The 16,711-nt window shown below is 40.6% G+C and overlaps 1 non-coding gene across 1 annotated transcript; it reads right to left on the bottom strand.

Annotated features, from left to right (window-relative positions):
- Positions 1-900: 900 nt before the first annotated feature.
- Positions 901-1,025, bottom strand: LOC149281092 (U6atac minor spliceosomal RNA). The gene has a single exon (XR_016278079.1). It is a non-coding gene; the product is annotated as a U6atac minor spliceosomal RNA (small nuclear RNA).
- Between the last annotated feature and the right edge of the window lie 15,686 nt (positions 1,026-16,711).

A 16,711-nucleotide genomic window follows, 5' to 3' on the forward strand; every position in this document is an offset into this window, starting at 1 on the left:
GAGCTCATAGGGACTGACTCTTTTTGCTTTTAAAGAAAGTGATGAATGATCTAAAAAAAAAAAAGGGTACAGGCTGATCTACTAAGAGGTTTCTACCCACAAGAAGGTCCAATCTTTTTTTCTTTACCAGAATCCTAGATGGTTCTTTAATAACTTCACTAAATATATACATGTTAAGGAAATAAATGCCGGAACTGGCTTGTTCGAGTGTATATTTACAATAGGGGATGGTGTTGATCGTTCGTGATCACTCACGCAATGTATGCGGTCTAATCTAGATGCTACAGATGCTGATACTAATTTCAGGATTAAGTAGTTAAGCATATAATTATTATGCAGCGTGTGATATTTCTGCAGCATGAATGGCTTTCACATGTAGCATTAAACTGAGTAGTATGTAAAGGTTTTGACTCTTCTTTTGTGATCCTCACCCAAACCCTAATGTATGTAGGAGACTAGTATTAAACCAACTGACACATAATTTAGCACTTAATGAACATTCGTCACCATCATGTCTTTGTTGCTGATTCGACTCTTAAAAGTTCCAGGACTTTCATTGTATTTCTGCTTGTGAGCCAACAGCACAAAAAGGTCACAGCTGGGTTCACATCTTGGGCACGATGTATAGGGTGAAGAAGAATGCGTGCCACTGGTGTCTCAATTACCTGGCAGGGCAGCCCCCAGTGGAACAAACAGTCCATGGAAACATATAACTTAAAGGCAAAATAGGAAAAAATGAGCCCATCTAGTCTTCTTGGCTTTCCTGATTTAAAGACCTTATATAGTCCTACAAACCAATCGCCGTTTCAGTAGCCCTGCTTAGAACTCTCTCCAGAAAATCCATATCATTCTGGTGATGGGGTCTCCAGAACCGTACAATACTCTAGATGAGGTCTCACCAGAGATCGGTGAAGCGCTACTTTATAACCACCTAGCACTGACCATTTGTGTGTTGTAAAGTTCCCAAGGACCTGTTCCATCCTTGCCCAGGGGATTGCTAGCCCTCTCTTTCATTTATTTAATTCTAACAACACAACTTATTCTTCAGTAAAAATGGTATGCCTGCCAATTTAAAATTATATCTGTAGGTGATAACCGTGAGTTAAAGCAGGGTGCTCCTCACCTTTTGTTTCTGTAGGTCCAACCTGTTAGGCAATGCTCTACTTATAACGCTGTGTAATAGGATGGTGCAATATAAATCAATATATGACTGTGACTGTACTTAAAATTATCCAGAAATCCATTGTTAAGGTATTCTTAACAATACCCGTTTCTCATGTTTAGAACATAATTATTTTCCAGCTCTACTTTTGATTGGCTGCTGAACTTGGAACCTGGAATTGTTTGTAACTGTTACAGAAGGAGGAGCTCTGGATTTGTGACACTTTTGTCCTTTTGCATAATGATGTCAATGACAGTGTGAGATATACTATTCAAGTGTATGGTGTCACATAAAGAATGCATACTTAAGTACTAAATACTTCTCTTTAAGAAATCAATGGGAGCAAGCCAGCGCTAGAGCTTCTCAGCAGTGAGTATAGCCAAACACATCTCCTGAAAGCCAAGTAGCTGGGTGCAGAATACTGGTTAAAACCAGATTTCAGCAATCCTTTCTGTCTGTTAATGCTTTTCTCTGTTAATATGATAACCTTATGAAACACTTTGTAGAACATCACCTGTCATCATAGATTGTAGTGTACAGAATTAAGGCCGTTATGAATGTTACACGGGCTATGTTGTGTCCCACCAGTGATGAATTACTTTGTAAGGATCTTAACATACATTGTTTTACTGGGAAGAAGAGAGAATCAATCTGTATGGAACTCCTAGGCAAGCCAGCGCTAGAGCTGTCTGGTGGTGAATATCTCGCATACCCGCATTTCTAAGCAATGGTTAATGCGTCTCCTGCAAGGCAAAGAGCTGTGGGAGATAGGGGAAAAGACCAAATGCCTAGTGGACTTGTGAATTCGGATTCATATAAGTTTAATTTTTAAACAAAATTTCATCAATTTACATGAATGTCCGAAAGTGTGAAGGGACCCAAATGAAACAAACAAAAATGAAGCAGAGAGCACCAAATTTCCGTTTGGGTTTTCACTCTCTCTCTCTCTCTCTCTCTCTCTCTCAATGCTCTCTTCTCCGCTGACCGCCTAAGTTGCTGAGGCCTTTCCCGCAGCTCCGCTTCTTCTCTTGCCTCTTCTTGTTCTTCTGCCTTCTTTCATCATCTGCTTCTCCCTGTGTCTTTTTTTCCTTGTAGGCTTCTCTGTGAACCAGGCTGTCCCTGCAACTCCTACCTTCTGCTGAAGTACTCCGAGAGATCAGAATAACGAGGATGAATTTGAGGCTAAAAAGAGGTGCAGAAATGCTTCTCTTTCTCCATGAATCCATCTTCATTATTCTGGCCTCTAAATGTGAATTTGATCACTAGTGTTGACAAATGAAGGGTTTAAACCCCATTTCTAATACAAATATCTATAGCACAAGACTAATTATATTCCCATTCCTAAGAAATCATGTTGCTTTGTTGGTGTTCTCATTGTTTGTTATTATTTTTCTTTATTTGATGTGAATTTCTGACTACAAGCCGCTGTCTATTAACCCCTCAGTAACCAAAGGTTATAAACACATTTTATCCTCAAAAAAGTTCATTTGTTGTTTGTTCAACAAATAATCTCCTTTAATATTTAATGCACTCATACCAATTTGTTTTTCACAACAGAGCATGGAAAATCAAGTAATTGGCAAAAAAAAGCTTTTTACTGTTTTCTTTAATTGATACAACTAATGTGGCTTCTAAATACCCATTGATAGTTTCACCCCATTAGCCTTTGTTGCTCCAGAGATAAGTGCAGAAACTAAACTGATCACAGTAATAAACTGAAATCAGAACAGATCACATTACTCTAAAGGATTAAAAACGGGATGTAATTTTTTTTTCTCCTCTCTAACCCATCCCCACTAACCATGTTCATAAAAAAAGGCAGGGTGAAAAGGAGAATTTACATGTGATTAGCGTGACATTGTTTTTGGCTTCCATGGGAGAAGCGTGTCATCCGATTATGTAACAGTGTATTTAAAGTTACTTAAAAATCATTAGGGCGTTCAGGGCTGCCATCAGGAATTGTGGGGCCCAGTACAGATGTGTGTACCCCGCATCAGCACCATAACCCCACCTGTGTTCTCTGAGACCGCTTCTCTTTCCCAGTTCCTTATCTCAATCTTCCTGTTCCTCCAGTGTCCATACCATCTTCAGTGTCCATCTCCATCCCCACCTTAGTGGTTTTACCACCCTGTTTCCCTACAGATCTGCCTTCCTCCCAACCTCCAGTGTCTCTACCCCTTTGTCCATCTTGTCCGTACCCCTCTGCCCCCCTCCTGTGTCTGTACCTCTCCAGTTCCCATACACCTCTGCCCCTCAGTGTCAGCACAACGCTGTTAAAGACCCTTGACTGGCATCTTGAGATAACCTTTCTCATCCTGCTGCCAGCACGTTTATACACATTGTGCATGCAACAAGCAAGAAATGTAGGCACAGAGGGGTAGGGCAAATATGCTGCATGAGGCCCCCCCCCCCCGAGGCTTGGCCCCTTACAGCTCTACCCCCGATGCCTGCCCTGACAGCGTGCAATGTCATTATGGATGTGGAGATGTTAACCACCCTTTATACAATCACCTTGTCACTTACCAAAGTCATTGTTAGTGCATTCCTACCTTCATGGATTACCGGTGGTCTTAGGTTTTCGAACTGATTGAGGCTGAAGCTTCTGCTTCTTCAGGAAACAAAAAGTCCCTTTGTACATAATATAACAAATAGCAAAAGGAGTGAAATATTCCTTACCTAAGGTAAATACCTGGGGTAAATATAATATAATATTTTGCTTATTTATTTTACTGAAATGAAGTATTTAATTGCTGCCTCGGGTCAAGTGCCCCACACTCTCACAAAGATGTTGAGAACCGCTAATCTAGAATAGCATCTGTTATTCTCGTTAAAGATTATTAGTTTGCAAACATAAAGGGTCTGTGATGTAAAAACCTCATGGATGCAGTAATATTGGTTTGTTTACACTGTCTATACATTCTCGGGATCATTTATATAAACATTCATGTTGTATTACTGCAAAGGTATAAGGGTTCAGATATTTGTTTAAAGCAGAGATCTTTTAGAGAACAAAAATGCATTTAAAGAAAAAATACTTGCTGTGAACCAGCCTATTGGGGCAGGGAAAATGATTTATTCATTTTGGTCATTCCCGAATAATCATAAATGTGTCGCTTTTCACATTCGTTTTGTTGTGTAGACATGAAATGTAGTTTACCTAAAGACACGTCATGATCAGAAGACCTGTTACTGGAATTCTTATCTCTATTCATTTTCAGAGTTTCATTATTACTTAATGAAAATATCGACCTTGTTTAGGCTGCGTTTTCTGCAGCGACTATTGTGTATCGCTGCCTTAAGGGGTTGCGTTTGATTCTTAATTGGTCTCTTACTTTCCTGACTACCGGCAGCACATGTAAGTCATGTGAGTAGAATGTATGTTTTTCTCAAATAGGATGTGAATTTGTATTGTGAAATGCTACTGGGCCCTTAAAACTTTCTTTGCGCTCTAACCCAGGGGTCAACAAATTTGGTTTGGATTTAGGAGCCAGCCAAAAAAAGTTAGGGGACAGCTTTTTTCTTTCTTCCCCAATAATATTTTTATTTTCCTATATTAACCAACTTGACGTCTGGGGTTTGTTAAGCCTTGCCATACACTAACATACGTATACACACACACGTTCTTACATTCAATGCTTATGTACACCCGTGCTAACACTATACAGTAATACACACACTCGAACACTAAATGCTGACATACAGTATGTCATTAGCATTAGTGTGTAACATAACCAACACCATACATGCTGGCACCACACCCTGGCTAACACTACATGTACATGTTGATCTCTGCTTTGACCTCATTATGTGGATCACTGAGGTCAATGGGCATTGTTTGTCGGTTGTCACTGAAGGGCCACAGTTCTAGCCTTATGTTGTAGAGCCTATGGATGGAGATGAATTGAAGTTTATTGTGATATAATTATATAATATTCAGTTTTGCTTAAAGAAGGCACACACTCCATCCCCTGTATCAGATATGGTTATGTCATACAGGTCTTTTGTCAATAATGCACATTAACCAACATCTGCAGCCACAATTCTCCACTTGTTGAGGGACAGGCATTAGTCTCCTAGTAGAAGCCTTCAAAACAAAAACATGTAAAATTTGTTATTTTTGTATCCCTTCTCAAGGAGTCTTATATTTATGGCATGCAAAAAACTGATTTAACTAATATGACTATTATATTGCCTCTTGGGTAGCAGAAGACAATTCAAAGTCAGCTGACTAGTTCAGCAGGTTCATTTAGATGATGGACCCAATGTATCATTAGGAGTGTAGCTGAATATAGGCATTCAATATCACTGAACAATCTGCCCTGTAAATTCCACAATCTGCCCTCATCTAACTAGCGATTTCCTATGTACCAGTGGATTCAATTGTCTTTGTGTACAGATAACACTATTCTCAGGCTTAACCGCAATTCCCAACTTCTTTACGGTGAAAACAATTTTTTAACCCAATATTCCTCTCTGTGGACATAGATGCTGTCTTCTGTGGCTAAAACGCAAGTTTCCAGTATGCTAAAATGCATACTGAATTACAAAGAAGGTCCATAAATAGGTAATTGATAACAATAAAAACCTTATATCTCTGGAATTTAAGCAAAAAAGCAGATCAAACTAAAACTATAGGCAGTACGGGATGAGTTTTATCTATTTAAAATGAGCCCTTGGTAAATCTACCCTGATGAACCATAAGCAGATCTGTTAACATGTAACGTATTTACATACATAGAGAGGCAAATAGATTTTGTGTAAAGTCTCTCCTAATAGCACAACCTGGCTCTTTAGAGCAGGGGTTCTCAAACTGCGGCCCTCCAGCTGCTGCAGGACTACAGCTCCCATAATGCTCCTTCAGCTAAGGGGCTGGCTGAGGAGTATGGGAGATGTAGTCCTGCAGCAGCTGGAGGGCCGCAGTTTGAGAACCCCTGCTTTAGAGCCTAGCTTGTTGACTCAAACTATCCCTGTAGCACTAGCCGGGGTTCTGTAACACCAGAACTTTGGTGTAGGGTTGGTGCCCTTCTTCTCATGCAAAGAATTCCCATTTACTGTTGGTAGAGCTGCTGGTGGAAGGATATAGGTCATCCTCACCCTCCCCCAGTCATTACACCCATGTAAGTAACCCCTCACACTCAACACAATATTAGTTTGGCTCATAATTTGCACTGGAAGCACTTTGTACATGATGTTTCTACTTCTGAAATGCAGAAGTTTTGGTCGTTTTTATTTTGTTGCTTAATGCTTTTCAAAAGTGGCCGTTACAAGTGATATGTAACAACTGGTTAGGTCACAATCACAAGACAAACCTGCTATATTTGTGGATTCCATGTGTCGCAAGCTCATTCCAAAAGTTCTCAGACCTGGTAATATTGGAGGGCAGCACTGCTGGTGCTTTATGATATAAAATAACCAACGGGAGTCTCTGGATCAATGTAATCAGACAGCAATCCGTCAACTAGGTCTAGGGTTGCAGTCTCCCGGTCTCCTCTTGGGCAGTTGGCCCCCTGAGGGCCTCTGTTCAATGTGCTGTTTACCAGGTAGATCTCTGATCTCCTCAGCCAGCCAATTTACAGTTTGGAAAACTGTGCCAAGCCAGCACAGCCGCCATGGGATACATTAAAAGGTGCGCTACGGTGAGGGCGGCTGCTGAGGAGGGGCCCGAGGTAAAAACTCAACTGGAAGATCCATCATTTTGAGTGATCAACCTGCACCAGTGAAAGAAAGGGCCTTGTGTGGGTATCCTCAAAAGGTGCATGGTTGGGCTATTAATTAGTACTGTTTTATCCTCTGATCTTTTGCAATTTATGACACTGCTCTTTATTTCCAATAAATTGCACTAAAATGTGAAAACATTGTAACGTTATCATTAACTCTAAACATTTGGTTTGTCATCTTTTCAGCGCTTTATACTTTTCAGAAAGCGTGGTTAACCTAAGGCTTGCTAGCTTTAATTAGGATAAGTCCATCCTAAGAGAGTCCATGCTGACTTCTTCTCTGCCATCAGTATGGACTCTTAGGATGGACCTACCTTACTCATGTTCATGAAAGGGTAAGACTTAACAAGCAAGTTATCCAGAAAAACACTTCCCGCTAATATATTTAGCTGATGCTTTGGTGTTTCTACTGTTAAAGAGCCCCAAGCGTCTTTCCCAGTCTTGAGTTCATGTAGTTGATGTGATTCTAAAAGAGCAAGTGGAGGCTTGAAATCAGCCTCCCGCTTGCAACCCTGTAAGTAGAGCGATGTTCTAGTTTGACCGGTTTGTGCACTGCTATTGGTCTCACTTTGTTGGTAAAGGACAAGTAGCAGAATATCTCTATTGTTGTTACTATTGATTTACTCTTCCACACCCGTCTTTATTTTTAACCCATTAACTACTGGGGGTGTCCCTTTACATTGAAATAAGGAGATGATCGCTAAACCTCCCTATGAACTCTGAAAGTGTAATTTTGCCGTTACATTGAAGCAATTGCTCTGCCACATGTAATTGACACTTAAGAAGCCAATCTCATAAAAGCGAGGAGCAAACGCGGGAATTGAGATGATTTCTTATGTTTGTTTTTCCCTGTAAATATATTTAGCGTTTGCAGAAAATAACTGTTCCGTGTTCATTTTAAGTACATTTGTCATTTTAACACTTACTCTTTATTGCCTTTTGCATGAATGGTAATTACAGTGTTGTTGCTACGCCAACACGTAAACTAAAAAAAGAATGGAAAATTTTAAATAGTTTCTTATTCCAGCCGTTGTCCTTAAGAAGAAAATAAGTCTTCTAAAGTTGCCCCAGCTGTACAGAGCTCTAGGATAATTGATGCAAACCTGTAATAAAGGATATACGAGTGATGTGATCTAACACAGGCTTTGGGTCCATGATTTCTTCCAGTTGGCTCCTTTTATATCTTATTTGTCCTCTTTACTCCTGAAACTTGCATTAACAGATTTGCATAAGTAAACATTGGATGCTTGTTTGGATAGGAATGCCTAATCATGCATGGAAAAAGTGAGTTTCTGGCTAAATGATAGGAGTCCAGCTTCTAAAGGCTGGTGCCAAGGCACTTCGAGGCCGAATACGGAGCTAAAGGCTGGCTTCAGCCGCAGGGTGGATGTGGTCTGGAGGCTGTGACTGATCGTTTATTGAGCAATCCTAAAAAATGTAGTCGGATGCAAGTAGGACAGCTCTTGGTTAATGAACAAATATAGTTATACAGATTTCAGGGTACACATACTGCTGTGCAAACCCCATATCTCACCCTGCCCCTCCTTCAGAAGAATACTTCTTGGTTACTTATTGGTTATTTGTTAGTGATTCTTGAATCTGACAGGTGGACTTTGGAGCCCTTATAAACTGGAACACTATGTCTTTCTTCTGCTAAAACACGCTCTACCAGATTTATGATGTTATGGAAATGGTATATATACTTATATACTAATTTAAACACCGTGCGTGCACAACTGCCATATGTACACGCTATGTCTGCATGTGCCTTGTGCATATTGATCTACCTTTATAAAATATATTGACTGAGGAATGGGGCTGGCGGGGTGGCACCGGTTTTAGGACCACCTGCCCACCTTACCCAATGAGCCACCTTGTGGTGCTCAGCTACTGAACTTTGCAAGGAGGCTATGTGAGATCTGCAATGGATGTCTTTGCTCAGACCCTCATTGATTTTACTGCTCCACGGGTTATATCAGAGGATCTCCCCATCCGTCCCATGGTCCCTGCTGCCTGAAATCTCTCCTGGATCTCCTCATATCTGTGTAACCGTTCCTTCTCTGTCAACTTCTCTGGCAAGACATCATCACCCCTTCCACTTTCGGTTGGTGTCCCCCAAGGTTCAGTCCTTGGCCCTCTGCTGTTCTCTCTTTATACTTCCTCTCTTGGCAAACTAATCAACTCATTTGGCCTCCAGTATCACCTATATGCAGATGATACCCAAATCTACCTGTCTTCTCCTGATCTCTCTCCATCTCTCCTGTCCCGTATTACCAATTGCTTGTCTGCTATTTCTTCATGGATGTCACAACACTACCTGAAACTTAATCTTTCTAAAACTGAACTCATTATCTTCCCTACCTCCATCTCCACTCCACTACCTGAATTCTCTATCACCATTAACAAAACGACTATCTCTCCTACTAACCAGGCCCAATGCCTTGGGGTCATCCTTGACTCAAACCTCTCCTTCATCCCTCACATTCAGTCCCTCGCCAAATCCTGCCGCTTGCACCTAAAAAACATCTCTCGTATCCGCCCATTCCTCACCCAAGAATCCACAAAAACCCTCGTTCATTCCCTTATCATTTCCCGTCTTGACTACTGCAACACTCTTCTGGCTGGCACTCCACTGTCTCGACTATCTCCTTTACAGTCTATCCTAAATGCCGCTGCTAGGCTCATCTTCCTTGCACGTCGCTCCTCTTCTGCTTCCCCCCTCTGTGAAACCCTCCACTGGCTCCCAATTACCTTTAGAATTAAATTTAAGATCCTGGTACTGACATATAAGGCCATCCATAATACTGCTCCTCCGTACATTTCTGACCTCATTAGCAAATACTCTCCTACTCGATCCCTACGTTCCTCCCATGGGCTAAGGCTCTCCTCCTCACTCATCACCTCTTCCTTTTCCCGTCTACAAGATTTCACTCGAGCTGCCCCATATCTCTGGAATCTACTCCCAAGGAACCTTCAGCATTCTCCCTCCCTCCCAACTTTCAAGAAACATCTAAAAACCCACTTCTTCAGAGAAGCATACCATCTTAGCTGCTAGAACTTCCTTGTCATCGATACAACCCCCACAATACCTCTCACCCTTTCTCTATGCCTTATGTTTGTCACCCCATTTCCCTCTAGATTGTAAGCTTGCGAGCAGGGCTCTCTCCACCAAATGTATCGGTTTGTCTTAGTCTGTCAATTCTTGTCTTGTCATATCCCTTGAATTTATGTATTGTATTAAGCGCTGCGTAAACTGTTGGCGCTATATAAATAAAGGATAATAATAATAATAATAATAATAAAAAAAGCATGACTGTGGGGCAGCTACATGGGACAGTGCCCGAAAAAAACACACACAAAAAAAACTGTCTTTTGAAAAAATCAAGCCACTTGGGAGGTATGCATTCCATTTGAGACTATAAAAATAAATTAAATGAGCAGTTGAGTATATATTGTATTAGTTTAGATTATATGAGATTATATATTATTATATGTAACTGTTGATGGATAAGTGTTAACATTATCCATCAACATAGTACACTTCTAGCTACACCCTTTCCATTTGTGTATACAGTATGAATGTGTATGTGAGATATATATATATATATATATATATATATATATATATATATATATATAATAAAGTTGAAAGAATAGTTATATTTTACCTGCAGCCATATACAAACATAAGACTACCAGGGGGTAGCTTGAAGTTGTACATTTCCTCTTTGTTTAGGATACAAAACTCTTGTGTTCCAAGATCTCTGTTATAAAATGGTCTTTGTTGGTTATTTGCAGCAGGGTCTGTTTGAGAGCGAATGAAGGGCGTACTGAAGTTTATAAAGCTGATTGAACAATTCCTTGTACAAAATACTGTAAGTACCAGTTTGTGCCAGAAAGGGAATCTTCTAGTCTGGTTTTGGAAAATGCAGGCTTTATACCAACAGTGGTATTTATTATACACGCAGCCCAGTCAACCAAGTATGTGTGCATTAATACATAAGGATACAACTAATTTGTGTGTGTGTGTGTGTATATATATATATATATATATCTCATTATATTCACTTTGTGTGCATACTAGGAAGAAGCCACTTTAATTTGTGTTTTCAGGATGATTCTGCTGGTCGGTCTGTTGTTGGGATGTTGATTGTTATTTCTTAGCTCCTTGAGCATAATAGTACGTCCTGATAGAGCACCTGTTGGGGTCAAAGGAAATATTGTGTCCTGCCCTGTTTTGGTGTGGCAGGGGCATTTAAATTAACAGAGACTGGTGTGTGGCAGAGAGTGGTGTATGAGTGTCAAAGTGTGATTTGTATAGCTGCCACACACACCCTCTCTTTCTGTCTCTCTCACACAAACACACAACATGCTGCTTTCAAGCACCAGCAATGCTGCACTGCTCGGCGCTTTCCCTTTCCGCCAGCCTTGCGCTTGGTCCTGGTGAAGGAGCGCCTGCACTCTTCTGTAGGCTGCCGGCATCAATGCAGAATGGACAATTCAAATGCAGTTGCAGAGCAAAGTAATACAAACTCCCACAGGGTCACGCATGCTGTCATAGGGATAGCAGGGCACAGGGTATATGAGTGTTTTTTTTATTCATTTGGTCTTGCAGAAAATACAGCTCTTTGCACTTCTTATGGTACTGCCTGTGTAGGCATTTCTTGACTTTAGCAGCTTGGTCAAGTTGTAGAATCATTTACTCTAGAGCTTCCGGCTCAGCGTCCAAGTATATCCTTAGAGGCCAATCCAGGAAGGAAAACAAATACTAATTGCCTTCCACTTGGAAGGAGAGGAAATTCGCCTGGCTGAGGCACAAGTTCCAAGGAGCACATCTTCCGTTTCAATCTTCTACTTAACCTTCTCACAGCTGGAGGGAGATGGCAGCATGTACACGGACTTCCCCTCCGAACACCTGCTGTTTGTACATACGTGTGTGTGTAATACGTGTACAGGATGCGGCGACAACAGGAAAAAAAGAAACTTTTATCAAGGTTAATTTAAAACAACAGTTTACTAAACTTTTCGAGATTGTACCGTGCGTTATTAAGCACCATATCTGGTGATTTTTATTTTCTTCAAGAAGCGAACGAACCCTCACAGATTTAACCATGCATTGTGCAGTGTCTACTTATCTCTTGCTGGAGAGGCATGTATAATTCATAATGCATTGCTCTGTTGGTGAAATGAAACAGTTTGAAAAGCTACCTATTAACCACCACGGGAACATTTCCTGCCGCTATAGAACGGAATGTGAATGGAAAGTCAGTAAAAAATATAGATTTTTTTTCCCCATATGCCTGATGTTAAAATGGTGGGAATTTCCTACCATTTTGTTGTTAGTATCGCATTAAAAATACACTTCCAAAGTATTGTGCTGTTTTTCTTAAAACGGTTCTAGTTTCTGCATAATACAATGTTTCCAGGCAGCTGCATATTAGTCATTTTTTGCTCTAGCTGTTATTTTAGCACAATCTACTAAACAAAAACCCTGATTTCTTATCGTATTGCCTGTGGTAAATAATGGAATGGCTCAGTCTTAATCATCCAGCCTGACACGCTGTCGCAATACATTTTATTGTATAAGCAGGGTGGTGTTTGAGCAGGGAAAGTCATCCAAAATATCACACAACTGACCATTACAGCAGCCTGCAGGTCCTTAAATAAAGGAATTTTAAGTAAAACGAAATAAATCGGGTCTTTGTACTAGCCTATATCAGTTTGTTTTTTCTTGAGGCGCTTCCTTTATAAGTACCCAGGAATAAAATGATACAACGTGTTACAATACTTTATTTTATGCACATGACTGCGTGCCGCCTTTATGGTATAGTTAACGCTGTAACTGCCCCCTCCACTACATTACAACCCATCCGTTCCGCCTCGCTCATGTCTCTGAGTGAAACTCTATGAAACCGAAACAGCCTGAAGCTTTTGGTTAACAGTGAAGTCGCCAGTTGAGTTAAATGGTAACTCGACTGATGTGACTCAACTTCAGCTGCAAGCGCCTGCGATTTTATGTACAGTAGATTTGTTTGGCCACGTGATACACTTACCCCCAGTCAGCTCCAACAGGAACCCCTGATTTAAATGGCACCACCTGCCATGAATTGCTTCCAGAGTAAGGGAGCTGCAGCTTCTCCCTAAACAAAGTGTGCATATTAACGAACGCATAAAGTGCCTTAATATGCATTCTTTATTGTGCTGTGGTGTGGAAAATTACTTTCCCTTTTAACCCCTTCAGTACCATATGGACACAATACCTAAATAGCAGTGCCAAGATGCCCATTAGTATGTACCAGCACATAGTAGCTTTACTGCAGCGGCAGGAGGTAACGGCGCTTGGCGTCAACTTTGTTACATAAGGAATGCCTGATGGGGCGATGGGGCTTTCCCTTCTGGTAGGCATCGCTGATTATGCCCACTGGAAGGTCACCGAAGGACAGGATAGACCCAGGAGTCTTGCTTGCTGATAACAGTGTTATCAGTGCAAAGGTAAACAAAAAACTAAACATAACCAAACAAAACAAAGCCCTGACATTTCTCTAGCACTACATGTAAGTCAGAATTATGAAAAATACTACCCTATTGGGTACTATGTAAGGATGGATGTGGCGCTCTAGAAACATAAAAAGTGTGTGTGGGGGGGATAGATTGTTAATCAGTGGCACCTACCGTGTAGAAGAAATGAATCCTCCCCATCCTACAGCATAGTGGATGGGAGTTATGGGGTGCAGGGGCCCATGCCTAACCCCGCAGGGGCGTACTTACACCCTCCTCTGAACCCAGGCCGGGAAGCACTTGCAGGCCTCCCTTTGGTTTACTGAAGGTCTTACATTTATTTTATTTCCTTGTGTGTGGGCAGATTACAGCCACATTGAAAATTTGCACACAAAAAAAACCCCAGCCATTTTCTATCTTAGCAAGAACAGCTATTATTGGCCAAATTATGTTTGTGTGTACAACTAAGTGTACAACTTATGTAGTGTACACGAAGGCATTGACCTTTTTTCCTCTGCATGGTGGCTACGGGTGCTATGAAGAAAGAGCCTTTGTTTTGTATATCCAGCTAGGAGCGAGCAGGCAGCACCCCAATATTATCTGGTCTTGTCCCAACCGAATTATGAAGTTTAACCATTTGTGTGATGTTATCTGTTAATGGTTAACTTTTTTAAGGCATACTGCTGCCTGAGAGCCAGGGTTCCTTTTCTCTTGACTTGCATCTAAAGTCACCAATTTTCCCATCATGTTGGTTGTTCTGTGGTTCTGTTTTGTAAGAGTGGATGAGGACAGGTCTTTGATTAGATGCTAATTGGGCCACATTGAGAGAGATCTCGCTTCTTTCAAAATTCAAACTCCAAATATTTATAAAATTGAATCACCACGAAACTACATGTGGTTTATGCTGAAAGCTGTGGCGACTACACCTTAGTGTGTTCGCAAAGATGACCAGTAGATGGCAATATATTCCTTTTCGATTGGTTTAACATACAGCAGGTTCCGATGCAACGCTTTACTTGTGCTAGGCATGAGCATCCGCAGGATTTTTATTGGGGGGGGGGGGATTTTACCTCCTTCCTATTCCCTACCTTTGTTGTCAAAGGAGAGCGGTTTCCTGGTTGGAGACCAATGTTGAGCATTAATAGGAAATATTATATGATCATAGTGGTAGTAACTAACAGACCAGCATGTATTTGTGCAATATGAGAACTTTAACATAGCATAGCTGGGGTGGTAAACATTAGCCACAACTACCTCTGTCTACAATTCCAGTAATGGCTCACTGTATATCATGGGAGCTACAGTCAACAACAAAAGCGTTAGTGCGTAGTGTAGGCCACCACAACCCCAGTCTATAACTACAGTTCTCATGAAGCTCCACTAGCAATATGGCTGCCTGAATGTTATTGTAGATGCAGTCAACAAAATGTAGTGTTTGTGCTGTAGCCCTCCTTATACCCAATATACTGCTACCAGCTACAGTTCCCATAATAATCATCCAGCAATGTTACTTGCTCAACATCATGAGTTGCGGTCAAAACAACATAATATTGTGTAGCTCTGGGATGCACAACAAACATTCTAAGGTATTTAAAAAATGAGGTTAGTAAAAAAGGGACAAAAAAGACCTGAAGCCAAAATTGGACATTTCGTATGATCTGTCAATCAAATAGATGGCTGAGAATCCAAAGCTGTGCATTCCGCTGTTTCAACATCTGTAATATTAACTAACCCTAGCTTCACTACATGTTTGACCTTAACTACTCTGTGTCTGCAGCATGCAAACTGTGAAGGGGAAGAGACCAGACCAAACCACTCTGACAACAGGGGGTGTGCAGAATTAAATAAAAGCTTTTTTTGCTACATTCCCCCTGATTACCAGTTGTTTTTCTGCTCTCTATGTCTAGTTAACCTACTCTAGTCAGCCTATTGTTGGTCCCTCTCTTGCTGCTGCTCCAGTGGCATGTGCCCCCTCTCACCCCACTCTGGATGCCCATAATGCTGCCAGGTGTCATGTATCCATGGCTCCTTAAACTTTACTGCTGCTACCTAACTTTTAAGCCAAACTTGCATTGATCCCTAAAGACATGCGCTACTTGGCTTCTGAAAAAGATAAACTAGCTCGTATGTTCTGCATAGCGTGTCCAGCCTTGTCAGAGCATATTATTGTTTAGCACCAGTGCGCTTACCACACGTATCTCACCTACAATTCACTGCTTAGCAAATAAAAACCCCTACTTTTGTGAGGTTACCTCCTGTTGAGTAGACTGAGATGTTTATGGTAGAACTGGTCATTCTATGTTGTGTATTTCTGTCAATTAATACATAATATTTATGAGGTCATTATGTAAAAGAAAAAAAGAAATTGGGCAGAAAAAAATGGCTATTAAAATATACCTTTCATTAAAATTATGCTAAAATGGATCCTAAGGCTCATGAAACTTATTTTAACATAATTAATCTAGCTAAATCTTTAAGTGATCTACTTAGATACCAATGTAATGTAGGCTAGCTGTAGTTCTTACTTTAAATAGGAGCTCATTGATAAAACTTTCCGATGCATAATTTGAATGAATGTACCCGTCTCCCTACCTATCTATCTGTTTAAAAACTAAGTAGACTTTTCTTTCTGCCTATGGTTTATGAGTGATCTGTACAAAGTTGCAATTCTAACTAGATTAGCATTGAGCAGATTTCAGGCTGTTCATTCATAATTGTACAATGAATAGGAACGTGTCTCGCCTGTGTGGCTTCTTTGGAATTATTTTGGCAATGTGAGATATAGTTTTAATAAAATTTATTAAAAGGCATATTTTAATAGTTTCATTTTTTTCCTGCCCAATTTTTTTTTCAATATCTAGGGTTATCCCCTATGGAAAACTCGGGGTTGTAAATAAGGAACCCTTGCCCCTCATTATGTAAAAGACGCTAGCCCCCTAAGGCACGTTAATAGCCAGTAATGGATTGATGAGCTACAATAATTATCCAGGTTCTGAATAGCACAGTTGCTGAACTCCTGTGTTCCTGCGCTGTTTGTTTAGCGATAATATAAACTATGGACATTTTATTCTTGCAGATTTAAAGCAGATGTTTGACAATCCATTAGGAACGAGTCCAGAGTAAACAGTTGTAGTTACCTGGTTCTGGAACTTTTGCTCTTATTGCCCTGCAATCTCTACAACACATTTTTTTTATTTCCCTCGAAAGAGCTGGAATGTTCACAGAAAGTAGATTATGTCCCAAACAGCAGAAAACCAAATGTTTTTCTTTTGAGATGTTCCCTTCCTTTTAAGACACCTGTTTGACTTGTTCTTGTCTCCTTTATTGGGTAATT

The sequence above is a fragment of the Sceloporus occidentalis genome, unplaced genomic scaffold (assembly GCF_023333645.1).
Source record: "Sceloporus occidentalis isolate IW3139 unplaced genomic scaffold, rSceOcc1.0.p SCAF_139, whole genome shotgun sequence".
NCBI classification, from domain to species: Eukaryota; Metazoa; Chordata; class Lepidosauria; order Squamata; family Phrynosomatidae; genus Sceloporus; species Sceloporus occidentalis.